Here is a 21,792-nt window from a genome sequence, read left to right on the forward strand (position 1 = left end):
GATAAGTTAGATAACGACAAACACTATTTTAAATATGAATAAAATGTTAGTTGTAGATTTTTCATTAATTTTTTGTGAATTTTTTCAATTTTTTTCGTTTAGTTACATAAGATAAAACTTCATATAAAGTATAAAGTTGAAGTAATTGCAACAATTAAAAGGAAGTCCACAGTAAATTAAAATACGAGTTATCAAGAGACAAATTTAAAGAATTGATAGAAAGGATAACAAGGCGTGAGCCAAAGGATGGGCAAGTTAGCGCGGTAATAATTTTAAGAAGATAGGTAAGCTAGACAATACTAGTATAAAGAGAGTACTTGTTAAGATCTAGAAATTGAAGTAGATTTATACCATCAAGCAAGAAAATTTCATCCATATATAAAACAATCACATACTCCATAGATTAGTTTAACTCTAGGTGCTTAATTTCAACTCTTCCATGTTATCCAAAGGATTTGATAATTATTCCATCAAAACTACAATTAATAATAATATTAATAATAATAATAATAATAATAATAATAATAATAATAATCCCAGAATATTATTGTATCAGGAATAAACATGATCAATAGACATAAATAAAAGAAAGTAGATAGGTTGGATAATGATGGCAATAATCCTATATAGAAGCCATTATTAATGGCTTTTTATTAAACAATTGAGTATATACTTAACTTAACTTCTCGGGTTGTGGGATATTTTAAAAATTGCACATACATTGGCCTAATAGTAAACACTTTCATATTATTTCAACACTTACTGAGACCCACCTATATCATCTCATAAGATATGAGCAATGTAGAGATATTTTGCTACTTGTATTAAGAAACATCAAATCTATTATAGTGCTATAAATTTAAAATACTTAACAAATGCATACCTTTCACGAGCTAATATTTACTTTAATACAAGAGGAAAATTATTTAACCTTCTCCTGATGATGAGTTCGGGGTGCCTCGGTAAAATAAAAACTCGATAACCAATCAACCACTCTAATCTAGTAATATTAGGCAAGATTCTCATAAAATAAATAAATGCAATAAAATAAACAAAGAAATGAACCAGGATTTTTCGAAATAAGTTTCTTCTGAGTTGCATAATGGAAAAGAGTAACCAATGGAGAAGAAGGATATGGTAAAGCTTTTTAATTTCCGCAGGTTCTTAAGTTTTAAAACAAGTACACTACTAGAAGTAATTTGCCAGCACCACAACCAATAAACTATTCGTTGAATCCCCAATAGGTTGTAAGAAAGTTTCTGATGAGAGTTTGAGAAGGGCATGGAAGGCACCCACTGAATTTCCCAGCACAAGGCAACTAGGTTTAAAGAAGGGGTTGGTGTCTCATTTTCTCATTATATTTTATGTGCATGGCCTTATATTACTGAAGAATTTAATTTTATTGTGGGTATGATTTATTGTTGTAAATTGCAGACACAGTCGTCACAGGGGACAACAAAAGGGAAGGGACAGAAATTAGATGTAGGACCATGAAAAAAGAAGGGTGGGGGAGGGGAGGAAGGAGGTTAAAAAGGCAAAGTTTCGGTGAACAATAAGAATTCAAAATATCTTGTTGGCAACACAGAGTAATATCCATGTAAATAAGATACAGGTGTACTTCTGAGGAGCAAGAATTTAAAGTACAACTATATTTGGACACTCAAAGTTATTTTGATAAGTGTCAAACGCCAAAGGCACACGGAAACCACAAGGCTCGATATGGGTATGTGAATCTTTGCCAACAACCCTAATAAAATGAGATTTGGCAGCTGGGCTTTAAGGAGGACTTCTTGGGCTTTGAAGAAGGAAGAGAAGAAGAAGAATGAGCTACATCTAAAGAGTTTTAAGCCCATAATTCTCATTGGGTTAGCATCGATTTTACTTATTAAGGGGCAGCTCAACGTCGTTCGGTGATTACCATCGGAGTATTCATTAAGCGTGCTTATTTGGATGGAGTATTAAGTGGAAGCTTCATCAACTATCAAGAAAGCAAGGATTAAGGTAATCATTATGCTATCTTTTTTTTATTTTCATGCTTCTTGAGTTAGTTTTTTATTCTTCCTTTATGAGGAACTAAATACTTTTAGTATTTTTAAATCCATAGAGAACCCTAGAGCTTAATTGTAAGATATTATTATCAAATCTGGCTTTTATATTGAGTTGTATTTGAGAATCAACTACGTATTCTTTTATTGCCATGCCATCTAACAGTAAGAACTTGATTTTATGTACTAATGTCAATAATAAGATTGAGAGATCCATTAATATATCTACGAGATTGGTAGGAGTATAGAGCTATCTTTATGGTGGAAACCTCTTGCTCTCTCTCTTGTAGTAGGGTCGATCCGCCTCAAATCTCAGGCGGAGTAGCGCAATCATAAGGTGAGAGAAGAGATCTTCACTTTCCATCTTGTAGGATTGGGAGTTAATCATGATGAGGAAAGTGATTATATCATTCTAAGGAGACTCCGGTTACCCACATCCTGGAATTCTTGGATGGTAATGCAATCATATAGAATATAGGCTAGAAAAGAAGCCGCCTTAGTTCTATAAGAGAATAGTTATTAATTAGCCTAAAATATATATATAGAAATTGACCTTCCAAATCTTACCCAATATAGATCCACGAAATCCGCTTTTAGACCCTAACCCAAGTTCTAGGGATTCATCGTCTGGTAACCCTCTTACATGATTGTAAACCTTTATTGTTTTAGTTTTTCTTCTTGTGATTCCACCTCCTCTAATTTTTACATTTATTTATTCTTAATCCAATCACATCACCACCATTTATTTTCCAAGGTTAAATAATGGGAATAGAAGTTAGTATTAGTAATTCTATTTCTAGTAGATTACAATAATCCATCATTATAGATTCATATTACTACATATACATACGGTGCACCACCACCACCATTTGAGGGCCGGCCATGAACAGCCTACTTAGTATTAAATTACAGGTTTAACTAGAATAGATCTTCCATATTTCCATTTACAGAATTTATTATTAAAATCTTAGAAGTAAAGATGGCCCCATTCCCTCTATTCACATGATTTGCATCAATTTCGAGCTACAACTTGAGAAGCCTTTTGAGATGAGAAGTCAGCACATGCTAGAGGAAATATTTACAAACTTTATTAAATCATTACTATGATGACCCTAGTTGTGGTCTTCTTTGTCAATTGATCAGCAAAAGCTTAAACGGATAGAAATAAAGTTCATCAATCTTGACAAAAGCATGACCAAGATGGGACTCCCATATAGGTGAGGTGGGCTACAATCTCTAGAGTTAGTAAGGGTTGGTATCAAACCAATCCTATAGGATATGCAGGCAACAGAAAGAGATTGTTCTTTCTAAAGTTGATAGCTAGTCAAAGGCCCTCAGTAAATTATTAGCACAATAACCTTGAGATCTAGTCTCCCCTAGCTGAGAATAATGAGGCATCATCATATTAGAGAAAACTTATTATTTTGTAATGCCAAGGCAATACCCCATAAAAAATTGCTAGAGTTAAGTGTGGGTGAACGCACTTAATAAGTGTATCAATAGTCAAGTCAAACCAAAGAGGGTGAAGGGGTTTCCTTACCCTACAGGCCCGTTGGTAGCTAGTACTAACTACATGGTGTCTTATTGATCAAGATGTTCACCTTGGAAGGAAAGGATATACTTATCCATTTGGTCATTGAGCATCACTCCCCTCTTATAAGCTAGAACATCATGATAGAAAATTCAATCATTCCTTATCTAAGACTTTGATAAAAAAAAAACATAAAAGATATGACCTTGGAGATTTCACTTTCAAAATTTGAATATGGCTCCTCAACAATTATAATTTTGTACTTAACACTTCTATCTTTAATAAGGTAAGATTGTTTAGCATCAACCAATCATTTCAAGGAGCCTTTCGAGCTAGGAAGTCAAGATCTTTCTAAAATAGTCTCAAAGGGTGAGTTAATAAAGGCTAATGGTGTGAAAGTCAATACTAATTTAGAGAATCCATCTGTATAACTACAATGTTTGTGATTAATATGTTCCTAGATTATCTGGCCATAAAATGTTCTAGTACTCCCACATTAAACGCGAATAATGAACTTTTCTCACATTTGGACTAAGCTACTTTTTGTTTATAGTCTAAGCAGTTTGAAGTTTTTTAGATATTGATGAACAAATAGGTGAAATTCAACTAATGTTGGGCTAGATTTGTTATATTCGGAGATTCATCTTAGCCATAAAAGTTCTAATACTACCATGGGCTTTGGAACAATGGCTTTCTCCACTTGGACTAAGCTATCACTACATTTATAATCTAACAAATTTGATTTTTAGATAATGATGAGAAAAGCAATTGAAATTCAACTGTGACTATTAGCTATCGCACCCATTTATATATATATATATATATCAAATTAGGGATAATCATAGAAAAGCAATTTAACAAATATACAAGAATTATATAGTTCAAAATTACACTATCCCTATAGTGAGCAAGTAGGAATCTCACTATTTTTAAGAAGTTTCCTAAGGAAAGTTTAAGTGGTTGCCCTATGTAAAAAGAAAGGCAACCCTCCTCTAGATTTGTCATACTCTTAGTTGGATTACATTGGATTAATATATATCTGTATAATGACATGTGTATCAAACTTAAAAGTAGTATTAGGACATCACCAAGGGTTACCCTAGGACCACTTCACTTGTTGTAATGCAATTTCAATTAGATCAACTATTAATCCAAGGTATGCTTTTATCAAAGAGTTTAGGAATGCTTCATTAATTATTGAAGATAATGTTTAGCTTCTAACCCAATTGTGTTTAGGTTTATGGAAATGAGTTGAGCAATCGACGGACATATCTTAAACTTAACTCAAATTGGAAGTGATTCAAATTCAAACTTAGCTTTAGGCGTAGAAACTCTTGAATATCCAACCACGACAACTACTACCTTCACTCTCACAATGGCTCATTGCTTAAAGAGATAATGTTGCCCGATGTGTAGAACCTACCTCAATGGGGCACTTTCAGGTCATGTTGCCTTTCTTGACCTCAATAGAAAGGTCTATATTTGTCAACATGCTGACCTTCCTCTTCAACCTTAGTCACTCAAGAGACTTGAGTCTTTGCTAAATGAGTAGTTGGTTTAATCAAAGCATTTTCCACTTTTGTGTATTTGGAAATGTACACACCCCATCTCAACTTTTTCCTATTTCCACATTGCTAGTAGGCCAAGTTTCCTATGGGGCATCTCACCTTTCAAGGAGACTCTAACTTAGCTGGCCTTTGCTCGTAAGCTTTGGAGTTGGGAGTGCGGATCTAGGTACTCATCGTAAAGAGACGCGCACTAGAGCTCAAAAGCTGACTTTATTTGCATCATACCATGCCTCTACGCCCATGGGATGGGATGGGATGGTGTCAAGCCATTTCTCAACTCCATTCATGGACTTCAAAGCTATACTAGCCTAATTAAATTTATTTCTTTTTAGGACAAGTTGATTTGCTCCCTCTCTATGCTAGAATTTATCAATACTTCATCTGAGTTTTAACAATATTTGTCTAAAGTGCAGGTGATGTTTCAATGTAAGTCTGTATGAGATAGAGTGTTTGATTGAAAGAAGTATATCAAAATCTTAAACTTGAACTCACTTGATCTTACATGTAATTTGATGCTAGCCTTAGGGAATTTGTTAAATTCTTTGGAAAACTTAAGGTCTTTAATATCTTTGAATCCTGGTGGTTATAAATTCTTGACAATTCTACAGTCAATCTAGAACCTCAATAAATTAGTTCTTTATACCTCTCCAATAATGCGCATCCCATGGACTTATCACTAATGCTTGCAAGTTCAAATCTTTCAATCTTTCATCTTTCTTATGATAACTTCATTGGAGTGATCCCAAGTGCTCTCAGTCATGCACGTCACCTAGTGTCACTTCAACCAAAAGGCAACTTATTAACTAGATCGGTCTTGACATCTTTGTTCACACTTCTAATATTTGACAAGTTAATTCTAGTTAACAGGAAGATCTCATGCTAGCTACAAGAATTCACAAATGCATCTTCTACATTTTCAATATGTTAATCAGGGGCTAGTAACCTCTATAGCTCCTACTCTGCATTTACATTACTTAGGGTTCAAACAAATTCAATACCTTAGTTGTGAAATTATAGAACTTTAATCACCTTCAAAATCTCACAGACTTGGATATTTCATGCATTAACTTGTTGATCCCTACTCGAATTGTAACTCCTTGTTCCATCCCCATCTTTCACTACCTAGAGATGAAATCTTGCAATTTGACGTTTAGCTATCTCAGTTTTCTTGAAGCATAATAAAAATATGCACTAGCCAGAACTTTTCCCCAATCATGATGGATTATAGAATTAGGGCTAGTTTATGAATCTAGCTTGTAATTTATTTACTAATATTGAGGAGGCTTTTTCTGGTTCTCCAACTCTAACATGCTTCAAAGGTGCTCGAGTTTTCTTGGACTTGTCACTAAATGCTTTCCACGGACACATATTCTATAGAATCTTGGTAATTTGAGTGATATAGAGTCATTGGATCTCTCAAGAAACTAACTCTCCAGTGAGATTCCAAACTCTCTAACTTCCCTAAGCTTCTTATCCTTCTTGAATTTTTCAAACAATAACTTACGAGAAAGAATATACAATGAAATAAATTCACCACATTATCAAGATAATGTGTTAATTCAACAAGCATGGAGCCTCCTGTAGATCTCAATGATGCATTCCCTGAGTTTAACTTAGAAAAGTTATTGATTTGGATGCCCCCAAAGGGTCAAAGTTTAGACTCTAGAGTGGGATTTGCATTCCCCACTAGCCATATATCAACTGTTGTTTGCCAAGTTGAAGACTATGGTACAAGAAGTTTATGAAATTGGCACTTGTACTTTGATAACAAGAAATCAAATTAAGATCTCTTTTTAATTTGTGTTTTTAAATAAAACATCCTATGCTGCATTAGTAGAAGCGTACATTAAAAACCGTGCTATGACATGGGTTTTGGCACTCTGTATTTCAACACTAGAAATTAAGCTGTCTATAGCTTCAATCGCAAATCGTTTCTGCAGTAATCTGAGTGCAGACTTTGTCACTGTATATCAGCGGTTTTTCTTATGTCGCATGAATTCAAATCGATGTTTGTACGGACTTTGAGTTCCCAAATTTGAGCGCTATTTTGGCCTATTTTATGTGGTTCGATGTTGTACATGATTTTTCATAGCGATTTTATATACTATACTCACGGTATTTGTATCGATTTTTAATAAAACTTTTTATTCTGAGTTTTCATACGCTTTTGTTTAATTTGTGATAATTTATATGAAATTAATTTAATTTAATAATTGTACTAATTAAAAATTTTTGAATTACAAACAAAAGTCATCCCTATTGAATTAACAATACATATAGATGCCCTATATATACATTGGAAATCATGTAGTATAACTATACAAACACTCTGTATCAAAAACAACATTAAAAACTCCATTCCATATACAACATTAAAAATTCGAGTATTAGCAGCCTTGTTGCTGGGGAACAAACAAGATCCAGGCTGATAACATTTGCAGAACAAAAATTTTAATTAGATTATTTTGATCGCCGAAAACAGGGTCTCTTCCCCAGAAATTCATATAATGAACATTAAGTGCTCTTTTTGTGCTTGAGTGTTAATCAACGGCTGTTGCAGGAAATCTTCAGTTTGTCGTGTAGAATGATCTATCTGATTAATGGCACCTCCCTCATTTAATGTAGGCAACATCGTTTGTACTGTAGTCATGTCAGTAGATGAAGACGCCTGAACCTGAAAGTGGTGTGAGACATCAGAAGCATGGCATCAGGAAAAGCAATACATGATGTTCATGTTGACAAGGTCTTGGTCTTTGAATTTAACTATATTTCCATTTATGTGGCTTAGGCTAGCTGTCACTTGGATGAGAAACGCATGAGTGGTTACAATGTCTTTCTAGGACAAAATTTAACATCTTGGTTATCGGCTAAACAATACAAGATCTCACAATCCAACACTCTACCAGAAAGCTTTAAATGAAATATAGGTTCTTTTCATAGCAAAATCAATCATCCTGTGTGATAATATTTCAACCATGTAGCTTGCAGCAATTCCAATTCTTTAAGCCAAAACAAACTACTATCAAAAGTAAATAATAACCAAAAATCTCTACATCATCTTCATTCTTCTTTACTATACATATGATCTAGTGATGATGATTACTTTTAATAATGTGTGTGTGTGTGTATATATATATATATATATATGAAATCTCTTCAAATTGTGTTGATATGAAAGGCCAAGCATGCATGCATTTATAGATACTTGGTCATCTGACCATGCATGGACTTGGGAAGATGTAATGAAATTGTTGTTGTACTTTATTCCTCTTCTTGTTCTTCTTGTTCTTGTTCTTCTTCTTCTTCTTCAAATAAATGCATACTTGAAATTAATAAAGAGGAGCATGCATGGACTTGGGAAGATGATACTTGGTCATCTGACCAAACATTTCAAGGCTGTCAAACACGGCTTGTATAATATGGTCTGTTTTAAGAGGAGCATGCATGTTAGCTAGCTAATTAGGTTGAACTTAGGAAATTAATAAAGAATAAAATTGTTTGTTTGTTAACTATATAAAGTCATGTTGCCAGCAATTGCGTGCATTGTAGGTTAATTACTAAAAAAACACAAAAAGGCTCAAAGGAAATAAAATTTGAAACTTAAAAGAAAAACCTTGCATGATAAGAGAGATCTATTTGAAGGACATACATCACCCCATCCTCTGTTCCATTGGTTGGCTAGAAGCTGCAACGTAAAAAGCACAAAAGAAACAAAAATGAGTAATGACGAATTGGGCTCGACTGCCACTCATGAGTTAGAGTTAGTTATATGAAGTTGAGAAACTAACAATGGTTCGCTTGACAAACCTTTAAGTAGAGGACACTTGCCATCTATTATTAAAAACACAATCTATTATTAATAATAACACAATTTTCATATAATAATGCACAGTTAAACAGTAAAAGACACAAAAAAAAAATGCTTTTTTAAATTTTCACTAACAAGAAAAAAAAAGGAGAATTTTCTTTTATGAACAAAAAAATTTCAAATATAATTCAGATTGTATTCACAAAGTTTTGAAAAAAGATCATAAAATTCTAATATCTTGAATTCAACCCTATAACTATAATTAAGATTTAATTATACGCTCTTGCAGAACCATCATCACTCTTAAGATCTAACTATAATTCAGATTCTATTCACAGTGCTTTTAAGATCTAATATCTTAAAAGCACTGGTATCAATGCTTATCTAGACTCGCTGAGTTTCACATTTATACACACTTGTGGAACCATCGTCACCCTTTTGCTGTACTAATATGCAATAAGGAAAACAAATCTGAGGCAAAATAAAGTTTGGAGCGAAATAAAGAGCATGATTAAACTCTTAATATAACATTAAAAACTGAACATTTTACAATAAAACTTTGGCTTTAAAAAACACACTGATCATTCACAATAAGCCAACTTCATAGCCTCTCAAAGAAGAATACAGCAATAGTAACAAAATGCACCTCAAAAACTGCGAGTTAAAGCTTAGTAATAAAAAAAAGAATAAAAAAGAAAGGGAGGAAGGTGAAATAATACCTAGCAAAAGGGAAAAGGTTTCACGCCAATTTCTAGAGAATATTCAGTTATTATAGCAACATGTAACATAAATATAATACATTTGGCGGCATCTTCATAAACATCATAGGATGTAAATCAACTCTAACATGCTTAGTTACAGCATCTCAAAATACTAAACAGAATGGTAAAATAAGAACACAATAGCTCTTAAATTTCATATAGAAATCAGATATCCAAAATCTCATATTTTGAAAACATTAAAGACCTTCTAAACTCTGTCCAATATAAAATTCTGAATAAGTGATTTTAAATGGTCCTAAAATAGTCCATACAGACATTCTTTTCCATCATTGGTCACAATGCAAGCATCATTTTGTTCCTTGATCCATTAATCCATTCAAAGTGAAATGCAAAAAGATTACCTTCTGTGCTTATGTGGCTGAATAAGTGAACCTTTTGCTTATATCAATCAACTACCAGAACTGTTTTGATGACACCACAACTTCCTGTGATAATGCTATCTCCTGCAAATACATCATAAGAAGGTGAGGTTAATCCATATATATATATATATATATATGTAACTTTAAACATAGATTGCAGTTATGAAGAATAACCAAACAACACAACCCTAAGATTCACCTATTCATTAACAGAACAGTAAGAGATAAGGTATGAGTAAATGGAATTTTATTCACATTTGCTTTATTTAAGCATAAATAAATGGTTTACGCTGCTCAACAAGCAGTATAAACCAAAAGAAGTGATACACAAAGGGGATGATGGAAATGGTAAAACCAAAGAACATCATCAGATAAAAATCCCAGATAATTATCACAAAATTGGGTTTTTTAACAACATCAAACAAAAAGCTCCCAAATAAATACCTGAAAAAACACAATGTTATCAATACAACTAACAAAGAAAAACTCATCTTGTTTGAAATCTAATATTATATATTATCCAAAAAATATAATGTTTTTAAGAACGTTTTCTTAAATAAGAAATTGAAAGCTTGTTGGAAAATTTCAACCAACCAATTGTAATTCACCTGAAAAAGAATAGTGAATGAACATACATGCAACTTCACAAACATTTAAAATACTGAATGGAATAGCCTGGTCTCGTTGATGGAATTGATATACAAAAAGGTAATATTCAAAGCAAGAAACGATGGTAGCTTATTTATCTGTGTGAGATATGCCCCTTGAAAATAAGGAGGAATAGTACAGTAGTACATTGCATTATAGTAGTGAATAAACAGTTTGACATATCTCTAAATCAGGAAAACAATTCAAGGAAAAGATTAGCAGCCAATTCTGCCAAAACACCCCCATCTAGTGATGATGATTTTGAACATAGCGAAGACCACAATATTTGCCTAAATAATGTATGTGTAATTTGTCCCTAACTCCTGAGGTTAATGTTTGCACAGAAGAAGTTGAAAGCGGTGATATATTGTAAATTCATGATCCAACAATACATCCAACGATCTTTATTATCACAATGCCATTCCATCACATTCACTCTAACTACTACTCCCATTTACAAACCTCAGAATAGGAATCAGATCTTATGAGCATAATGATGATAAGCAAAATAACCAGAGTAGAAAAAAATCAGCCAGTTGAAAACATCCTACTCTAGTGCGATTTAGCCTAATCATTCACCATCCAAAACCATCACAAAATAGCAAAATCACAACAAAAAATAATACCCAATTGCCAATATCTCACGAGTGATTAAAGACATTGAGGATACTGCTATTTCAATGGAAAAAATACAGAGCAAAAATGATGAAGTCAGAAAACAAATTGGCTGGAAGAGAAAAGAATTGAAGCTTTTGCCAGGTACTTTCATTGCAAATTGGCAAAAGAGCAAATCTTCATGATTATATTAAACTACATCTCTCACGTTTTTGTAGATGGAATACTTTCCAATTTTTATTTTTTCTGTTTTTTTGCAGATCAGATACTTTTCGTCACTATAATACTATTGTTCACCTCATAATAATATCCTGAATATTAAAATATATATTATTCCAACTGACTAGAACACTAGGAGTTCAATGCCAACATAGTTAAGGGTTCACATGACCTAGTGACTAGAGCACTAGGCCTTCTAATTGTATAACTAGTTCTAAATGTTGCCAATCCAAAGGCCTACAAAAGCTAAGATTCTCACAGAATAGAGTGTTGTGTGCAAGTTAATTTGAGTGGATGAAATAAGTTATTATATGTATCATCTACCTCAGCTGAGACTGCAATAGCATCGAACCAGTGATCACATCTCAGTGCTTGCAAAAGAGGCTGCAGACGGGTGTCAAAGTTAGACACAACAGTAGATTTCACTCCAGCTTTCTTCAGGGCTTTAAAAACTTCTTCACATCAGGATCAAAAAGGTGTCATGCCTAACAAGTTAAAAATAATTTAGAAATAGCTTGGTCACAGCAACATCAGTTATTGAGAATGTTTAAAGCATTTCCTCAGGACTACCCACTTTATTAGTTGTGTAATAGTGATACACCTCCTCAAAGTACTGAATCTGAGCACCCTGTGGAAGAGCTGACTATGAATTGCCAAAAGGGTCTCCCATCATCCACAAATCTGAAAATGGAATTAAAATGAAGAAAACAATATAAACTTCTCTATGACAAGAACTACTGTGCACAAATAAACTATAGACTATGTAGACAATACTTCAGTAGATTCAAGCTTGCCAAAATGTTTGCATTAATCTAATAAATGGCAAAAGGTTTGCTGTTTTTACTTGTGCAAAAGGACTCAATATCCAACAAATGATTAGGCGGCACAACTTGATCATAGGATAATGAGAATTTACACAACATACTAGTAGGACTTGTTTTTCACAAAGAATAAAAGAAAATCACCAAGAATGCATTAGTTCTCCAAACATAAAATTTATGGAAAGTTACCTACCAAATCTCTAGCACTCTACATAACAAGACAATTAATAAAGGCATATCCAGGGCATATCACACAAGAGAAAGAAAACCCCATCTAATTATAAAATTCCTTCTATTTGAGGTTTAAATGACTTTAGAAAAATGAAGATTTGATAAAGTAAACCACAATACCACAAAATAAAAAAATATGCGCATGCACAGAACTACATATGTTCATATGAAATCAACGTCAAGCTTACAAAAAAAAAAATACTTTTGTCGAGAACTAAATATGAACAATACCTCTATGCCAAAGGAGGGAAATAACATTACATGAGAGGTTGAAAGGGGCATGTAGGTAGCAATGATAAGAGATGAAACATAAGAAGGCACAAAAGAGTGTGTAAGAGAAAGATGCGATGCTGAATGTTCATCAATGAGTGCTAAATTAAGCAAATATTTGACAGGAGAGCTAATACGACCAAATGAAACGATGGAATCACCTGCCCTACTCTTGCACCCTTTGGCCCCTATTTAAAGCTAACCTCTACCCTACAAGGTAATGGCATTTAGGAAAAGGGTGGTGATGCCAAACAAAAGCAATGAAACATAGAGAAAGTTTCCTTCTCCTTTCTTTCATTGACACTAGGGGAAATTTGGGCTTTTCTTCTTTCTCGATTTTCACAAAACCAGTCTTTGCAAGAACATGGAACCAATGCAGCCCCAAAATTATACACCAAGCAGAGATAGTGCCAAGGAAAGGATGAAGAGTTTGAAAGGGGAACAATTAACACAATAGGTGATCAAATGTTGCCAAACATCGCACAATTATATTCATTACATAATTTCATTTAAACAAAAATTACAAGAAAACTTTTTCCTCCGCAAAACACCGAAAATATCTGAAAATATAGATTTTGCTCCAACTTGGAGACTTTGGCAAAACCAATTTTTAGAAAAGCAATAGTAAAGGCAAAACAAGGCTGCCTTGATTCTACTTATAAAGTACATGGGACATTTAATTACTACAATAATATGCTATTCTAAATTAGTTTAGACATATATATTTTTTTTAAGAAACCTCATTTTGTTTCACATTATTAGTTAATGTGATGAAATTATGCCACAAATAAACTATAAATGGTTAACTTTGAGGCTTAGTATACACTTAGCCTTGACAAATAAACCATTAGCTTAATTAAATTAGACCATGGTGTCAATCATAGAGTACTAAACTTTGGACTCACAACAAATTAAATATAGGCAGCATTATTTAGTGTACTGAGCCTTAATTGGTACCTAGGCTAAATTATGGAGTTGAACACAAAGCTTATCAAGCTCGGCATGCATTAGAAACTAATAAAGGACAGATTTTTGAGGCATTAGCTTAATTAAGTGGAGATGTAATTAAGTTAAGACATCACAAGTAAATCATATACTTATATACTTGAGTCTATGGGCAATCAAGCATGTCTATATGAATGAGTCTGCAATCATTCAAAATCTGCCAAATTTGGCTAAGTTTAAATCCACTAAGCTGCCATAATTTCAATTTAGCTTATGACAAATTTTGAAGATGGTTTTTATATGAAAGTATATTTTGAAAATGTTCCAGTTTTTTTCCCTTAGTTTTTCTTTGTTTGTATATATTTCTATTTTTTAAACCAAACATAGTTGCATGTTGATCCTTCAATGAAAGGTAAAATGCCAAAACATTTCAAAGCGGAAAAACTCCCTCACCTTCTTCAACATACTGTATCCTTCATACTAGTTTCTCATTATCTGTGTTTGTAATCATCCTAACAGCAAACCATCACATCACATCCACACCATCTTTCGCATGCTTATTTCTATTTGTGTTGGCATGGCTTAAAAATTTCCTTTAGAACTCAAGGTTAATTACCAACTACAGTAATTTTGTTACCTAAAACTCCCAATATTCATAAATATTGAAAATTGAAACTCCAAAATAAAATTATAAAAAAACCACCCAAAGAAGCAAAGAAATACAAAAGATCAACAACAGTAATTCAAAATTTCTGAATACAAGATTAAAAAAAAAATCTGAAGAAAACCTTATGGTTGAAATTCTAGAAATATTACCAAGATCAAAAACCCATGCTATAAGATCAACCCGGAAACCATGAACCAGAAAATCAAAGGCGATGATCTAAAAATAAATAAAATGAAATGAAATGAAGAAAAGATCTAGAGATCGCATAGAAAAACCTTATAAGGAAGAGAGCTTCTCCACCACCATCATCTTCTCCTTTGAAAACAGTATTTGATACCTAGAATAAATGAACCCTAACCCTAGAAAAAGTTAATTAATCACCAAACCAACAAAAATTCAGAAATAAATCAATCAAAAGGTTTATAGATCACAATACCACTTCGGAAGCACTCTAGGCCAAGATTGTCAACTTGCGATCAAAATTATAGTCATTCGTTAGCAGACCTAGAACCAAAACACCACAAAAATTAGGAAAAACTCAGAAGAAAATTAGGTAAAGAAATTGCAATACTTAGATAGATCTCCTGTGAGGTAGGTGTCATTGAAGTTGAGGGCGTAAAGAGGATCATACCTGAAATCCTTGAAATGGCAACAATGGTGATGATTGTGGGACATCCGAGACACCAGGCGGAGGAGCAATAGCGGTCGCCGATCGGATCCAAGTGGAGGAGGAGCGGATGAGGAAGGCGGCCTGGCGGTCGTCGGCGTCACGATCGGCTGCGGAGATGGAGGCGGCCTGTCGGAGTCTCAAGAGAAGGAGAGGATGAGGAGTGGATGGAGTTATAATTACATATATAATATAATTATATATAATAATACAAGTATTTAGCATGGTATTAATCAATTTATATTTGATACGATATTAATCAATTTATTATATTTGTACTTTTGGCATTGTATTTAGCATGGTATTAATAATTTACTATATTTATATTTTTGTTACGGGATTTGGTAAGGTGTTAATATATTATTATATTTAGATATATTTTTGGCACCGTATTTGGCACGGTATTAATATATTATTATATTTATATTTTTTGCGCTGTATTTGGCACCGTATTAATACATAAATATATTCATATTTTTTGCACGGTATTTGATACGGTGTTAATATATTATTGTATTTATATTTTTAGCCGTGATTCGACACTGATCTAATATATTATCATATTTATATTTTTAAGTGATTTATGATTATATTAATATATAAATATATTTAGTATTTTTCACATGATATTTGACTCAGTATTAATATATTATTATATTTATATTTTTTGCACGGTATTTGCTACGGTGTTAATATATTATTATATTTATATGTTTGTAACGTATTTGAGTACAGATATTAGTATATTATTATATTTTTTATATTATTTGACACAGATTTGGCATGAGTCTTTAGTATATTATTATATTTTTATATAGTTGGCAGCGAGTATTTTGGCACGGAAGTAATATAATATTATCTTTATATTTTTAGTATAGTATTTGACACGGTGATCAATATCTTATTATATTTGTATTTTTAGTACGACATTTAGCACGATGATTAATATATTATTATATTTGAGTTTTTGTCACGGTATTTGACACGGTAATAATATAATTATATTTTTTTAAAAATATGTTTTAGCACTCGCGATTTAAGATCTATTATGTAAAAATTATTAAATTTATATATTTAGTAGCAGATTTGGACGAAATTAAAAAATATTTTTAAAAAAATCATATATTTGACACTGTTTCTTAGTTCCGTATCAAATGTTGTAACAAATTTATAACGATTTTGTCTTCGTGCCAATTTTACCGTGCCGATTTGGAATTTTTCTTGTAGTGTTTCTTAAATAACATGTTGCTAGTTTTGTATGTTTTCTATATAGTATTGTACTTTTGATTTATGCCTACTATATCATTATGGAAATCACTCTTACTTTTATTGTAATAAAATGTACATGTTAAAAAATTGTGTTCTCATGGAATAGTGTATAACTACAGTAATTACTGATTTAATTAAATCAACTAAAAGATGATGATCATATGCTTAGCGCTTTCTTAATTTCATTGCATTAACTTTCACATTCATTATCTAAATGAGAACAATGAAACTTAAGTAATACTTTCATGCATGGACAATGACAAATAATTATTCCAATCCTTAGGTGCAAGTACAGTAGCAGCAAACTCAAACACCAACGTGACAAAAGAAAAAGCTTTCTTCTTTAATTTCTTCATGCACTCACTGAGCTGATACCAAAAAAGGGGCATATGAAAAAATAGAATATAATTTCAAATAATTCATCAAACATTTTCTCCTATTAAATTTTTAAAAATTGAATAGGAGAAAATGTTAATATGAAAGATAATTTTTTATGTCAATGCCCACCCATACTAATTTCAATGTCAGTTTAGACAACCACTTCATCACCTGATTAATAGGCTGAAAGACAACCCCACTAATGAGTATCATTGTTATATTTAGAGTGTTAAAATAAACATTTTTCTTAAATTATAACTCTAAAAATTTAAAGATCATTTTTTAAAAATAATTAATAAAAAATAATTTAAAAAAAAAACTGCTGATTTCTAATATCTGAGGCATATAAAGAAAAATGCCAATATTTTGTAGATGATAAAACAAACAATATTCCAAATTTTGTGTATTTATGAATTTTTTGTAACATTAATTTCAAAATATTTTTAATTTTATTCTAAATAATAAGTGAATTCTTCTTTCTGCAAATTTTTTCAAAAATTTTTAAAAATAAAATTTATTTTTAATACACACCTATCTATGCCTACTTTACCTCAAAGACCCTGGAAAAAACTCCTAAATAAAAATTAATTTTTTAAAATATATTAAATAGATAAACTTTGATAAAGTTATATGCTCTTATATATTACAAGAAAACTCTTCTATATAAATAACAAAAGCTTCCTGCCTCCAATTTTTGTTCCTAATATTTACTCACCAACTCTTATTATATTTTGCAAATATAATCATATAACCTGTATTAATCATATTTACACATATATACTCTTATTAAACAGCAATAAGAACCAACAAATTGTCTTACCAAAAAAGCAATTTGCCCATCGCTCCTTTTTTTTCTTTTTTTTTATTTAAGAAATTCATCACTCTTTTCTATTGTGTAATATATCAAAATGGAATTTAAGTGAAATGTAAGTTTATTGAAAAAAAAAAAAAACCCATCACAATCCATTAAAACGCATAAATTATTAAAATATTTTATGTATATTATTTTAATAGACTATAGTTATTATATGATTTTTAATTTTTATTACATAAATAAATTTTGATCTCACCTAAAATTTCAAGCTTATGCGTAGGATTCACTATCTTGGTTTTACCTTGTGTCACGTTTTAACAAAATTACTATCTAATTTTCTAAACTAAAGTATTACTACCCCATATAAATAAATTTTCATATTTATTTAAAAATAAAACTTTAAATTTTAAAATGTTTAATCTTTAATAATAATGATAAAGTCTAATTTTAATTATTTCCAATAAAAAAATTTCTAACAAATTCACTCACTTTTGCCACCAGTTTTCCTCACTTCCTCCTCTAGTAAGTCGATTGCATACTTATAAGTTCATAACCCGAACCCTTTCTAATTTTAAGTGCAACCAATAATTTTATTTATTTATTTATTTTTATAAAAGTAACAAATGCGACTCCATAAGAAGTGTTAAGAGAAAGATAGGTACAGTGATGTACTAACTATATACACAATACCGTAATCAATGGTAGAACAAGCAAAAAAATAAAGGGATGCTCATATAAAAAATTATTTAAATTTTTTAAATTTTTTTAATTCAAAAAAAATATAATTAGATTAGTTGAATGACATATTTATTGTTGTTTGCCAGATCTGATTGTTACAAAATAAAATAATACATTTATTATTTTTTTATGCAAGACAAAATAAAAAATTAAGGGACCAACAATAATTTTTTATAAATATTTTAATATATATATTACTTATATCCTTACTAATAAAAACTACCAGTTTAGCCAATAAATGTTTGCAATTGTTTTTAATTTTTATTATATATAAACTAATTTGTAATAAATGAAAGACCTAACAATAATTTTTTTTGAGAAAAAATTTCTTTTATACTCTATAAACTAATTTATAAAATATCTAAATAATAAATATTATTTTTGTTCCAAACATTAATTTTTTTAAACTATGTATTAATTTATAAAAAATTAATATTTTTTAAAATTTGAAAATAAAGATCTAATGAATTTTGAATATATATATATATATATATATATAATTCATAAATTACCACCTGGCCCATTCTATCCCACTCATAGTTACAAATAAGTAACTAAAATTTTTAAAAACATTTTTAAAATATAGATTTTTTATAAACATATACTTATAAAAATAAGCTTATAAGAAATTTATTAAAAAAATTTTAAAAAATTTCATCTGGAAATGAACAAAAAGTCCCTCCAAAGTTCAAGTATTCACAAAAAAAACCCCATGACTTTGAGTATTCTCAAAAGGTCCTTCCTTTTTACGACGAGTTATTTTTCAAACCGCGTCAACATAAAGGTGATTGATGTTGACATAAAAAGTATGAGATGTTAAGCTGCGATGTCCTCGCGTTTTTAAGCGAAAGCAATGAAATTTTAAGCGGAAACCGTAATTTTTAAGCGGGAAAAAGTCAAATTTTTAAAGCGTAAATGTCTTTATAGTTAAGTGAAAACTATGTGGTTAAGCAAACACTAAAATTTCCGACGAGGTTATTTTTTTCAAAGCGCATCGGCGTAAAGTGATTGATGTTGGCATAAAAAGAGTAGATATTAAGCGCAGGCTAGCTTCTAAGTTTTTAGTGAAAACAACAAATTTTTAAGCGGAAACTCCTAATTTTTAAGCGGAAAAAGTCAAATTTTTAAGCGCTTAAATGTCTTTATATGTTAAGTGAAAACTTATGTGGTTAAGCGAAAGCACCAAATTTTAATGAAACCCATAATTTTAAGCGGAAAAGTCAAATTTTAAACGCAAATGTGCTATATATTAAGTGAAAACTTATATGGTTAAACAAAAACACGCTATGTTAAATGGAAACTATATATTTTAAGCGGAAAGTACATGTTATAAAATAGAATAAATTAATGGAGTAAGCTGTATTAATTGAAAAGTAAACTGTCAGGATTGAAAAGTAAACTGTCAAAAAAAAAGAGGGACTGTCTGGTAAATTCAAATGTCAGAGGGTCTGTCTGGGATGTTTTGAAACTTTCAGGGACTAAAAAATAATTTTCCCAAATTTCATTTACCCCTACACTATATAATATTTATAATAACTTAAATTAATAACGGGACAGGGTTGGGTGGGACATGGAAAAACCAAATCTGTCCCGCCCCGCTCAAAATCGGGATGGATCGAGTAAAAAAAAATGAGTCGGTTCAATTTTTGCCATCCCTAAAAGAGACGGGGTGTTCTCAAGTTCCTCCCTAGTCCCTGTAATATATAAACATATATATGACATTGGTGGTTGGTTGGGGCAAGCACCCCCTTCATGAATCCCCAATATTATCAATATTGGGTGATAATATTAGGGATTCAATTCTGGGTTATTCATTAATTTACAACATTCAACTACATTAAATAGCGGTTGTTTTTAAATATTTTTTTAAGTATTAAAGTTAATATCATAGTAAAAATTTTTATTTTGTATTTTTAAGAATTATTTTAAATAAAAATAATACGTATATGATCACCACATGGCAGCATTCAATGACTGTGTAGTGACACCTTGGACACAAGTGAACCAACCAATATTATTTTATACAAAAGATGGGGCAATCATGAATCCGGATTCGGCCCAATCTTTCCTCCATTTTGAGTTTGACTAGCATTTTTTCCACGTAACACTTGTCCACTTTATGACAACGCGTTTACCGCCAGCTGTCCGCTCACCGACATTGTGTGGCAGTTTAAAGACAAGATGCCAGTGGCAGGACCCCATTTAAAATAGGAAATATTATTTTATTTGAATTAATTTTTTTTTATTAGCAAATTTATGTAATCTTTTGTGTGTGTATATATATTCTCGACAAGAAGTAAACGAGGTTGATCGGGGCCCGTGGACGATGACCCTGCTAAACTGGGGAGTCGGTCGATGAGTTCGACCAGCTCGAGCCGGGAGTTGAGCAAGGGTCGATAATTAAATATAAAAATATTATAATAATTAATAATAAGCAAATATAATATTAACCCGTAATTATATTATAAAAACCTCTCGAATTTGATATTTAAATTGATAAATGGCCTTATATCGAGTAGGGAGTTTTTCAATTATGTCATTTTATTTTTTTACATTTTTAAATATTTACAAATTTAATATATTAATATATAATTATCGAACTTCTCTCAATGTTATTTATTTATTTATTTGTTTTATTGGTTGATTTTTGTTAAAAATAAATAAGAAATTTAATTCACTAATTCTTATATCTCAATTGAGTTTTTTTATTTTTGTTTTTAGATTTTTCTTATATTTTTTTATTTAATTAGAATACTTTTAATTTTATATTTTTTATAATAAAAATTACACTCATTTATTGTTTTATTTTTCTTAATAAATTAAATTTTTTTAGAAAGCATTTACCTAACACATTAATATATTTTTATTTTTAAATGTTAATTTTTTGTAATATATATATTGTAATTCTATTTATTGATTATAAATTATAAATTAATATTAATAAATATACATGATTTTTGTGATTTTTTTAATGAGAAAATAATAATAAATTATTAAATAATGTAAAAATAATTAAACATTGTGAGCCCGATTGACGGCAGGGTCAGCCGGGTTCCCTGATGAACCGCCCGGGTCAGCGAGTCAACCACGGGTTTTTTAATACCCGGTCGATGGGAGTATCCCAAAGTGGGCCACATGGCCGGTTCCCGGTTTTTCCGGTTGAACCGGCCGGGCCGGTCAGGGTCTGACAACCTTAGAGTAAACATATAATTCTTTGGGCACCCATCCTGGACAATAGGGATGGCAATAATCCCCAAACTCAACTTGACCCGATCTAAATTTAACAGAAAAAAATTAAGTTTGACCAGGTTTCAGATCGAGTTCGAGTAAAACCCGACTAATATAAAGTGGGTGCGGGTATGGGTGCGTGTGCAAGTATGAGAATCTTAATACCCGACTCGAAGTCGAACCGAC

At 31.2% G+C, this 21,792-nt stretch overlaps 1 long non-coding RNA gene across 4 annotated transcripts; it reads right to left on the minus strand.

The window, feature by feature from the left end:
- Positions 1–7,538: 7,538 nt before the first annotated feature.
- Positions 7,539–15,342, minus strand: LOC120265474. 4 transcript variants are annotated; one of them, XR_005537641.1, is made up of 8 exons: positions 15,144–15,342; positions 14,949–15,016; positions 14,788–14,849; positions 12,153–12,259; positions 11,903–12,063; positions 10,076–10,177; positions 8,758–8,829; positions 7,539–7,818 (listed from the first exon to the last, which is right to left on the minus strand). It is a non-coding gene; the product is annotated as an uncharacterized LOC120265474 (long non-coding RNA). The 4 variants fall into 4 exon arrangements; XR_005537638.1 differs by having other exon boundaries at positions 14,788–14,865; XR_005537640.1 differs by having other exon boundaries at positions 14,788–14,871.
- Between the last annotated feature and the right edge of the window lie 6,450 nt (positions 15,343–21,792).

The sequence above is a fragment of the Dioscorea cayenensis genome, chromosome 7 (assembly GCF_009730915.1).
Source record: "Dioscorea cayenensis subsp. rotundata cultivar TDr96_F1 chromosome 7, TDr96_F1_v2_PseudoChromosome.rev07_lg8_w22 25.fasta, whole genome shotgun sequence".
NCBI classification, from domain to species: domain Eukaryota; kingdom Viridiplantae; phylum Streptophyta; class Magnoliopsida; order Dioscoreales; family Dioscoreaceae; genus Dioscorea; species Dioscorea cayenensis.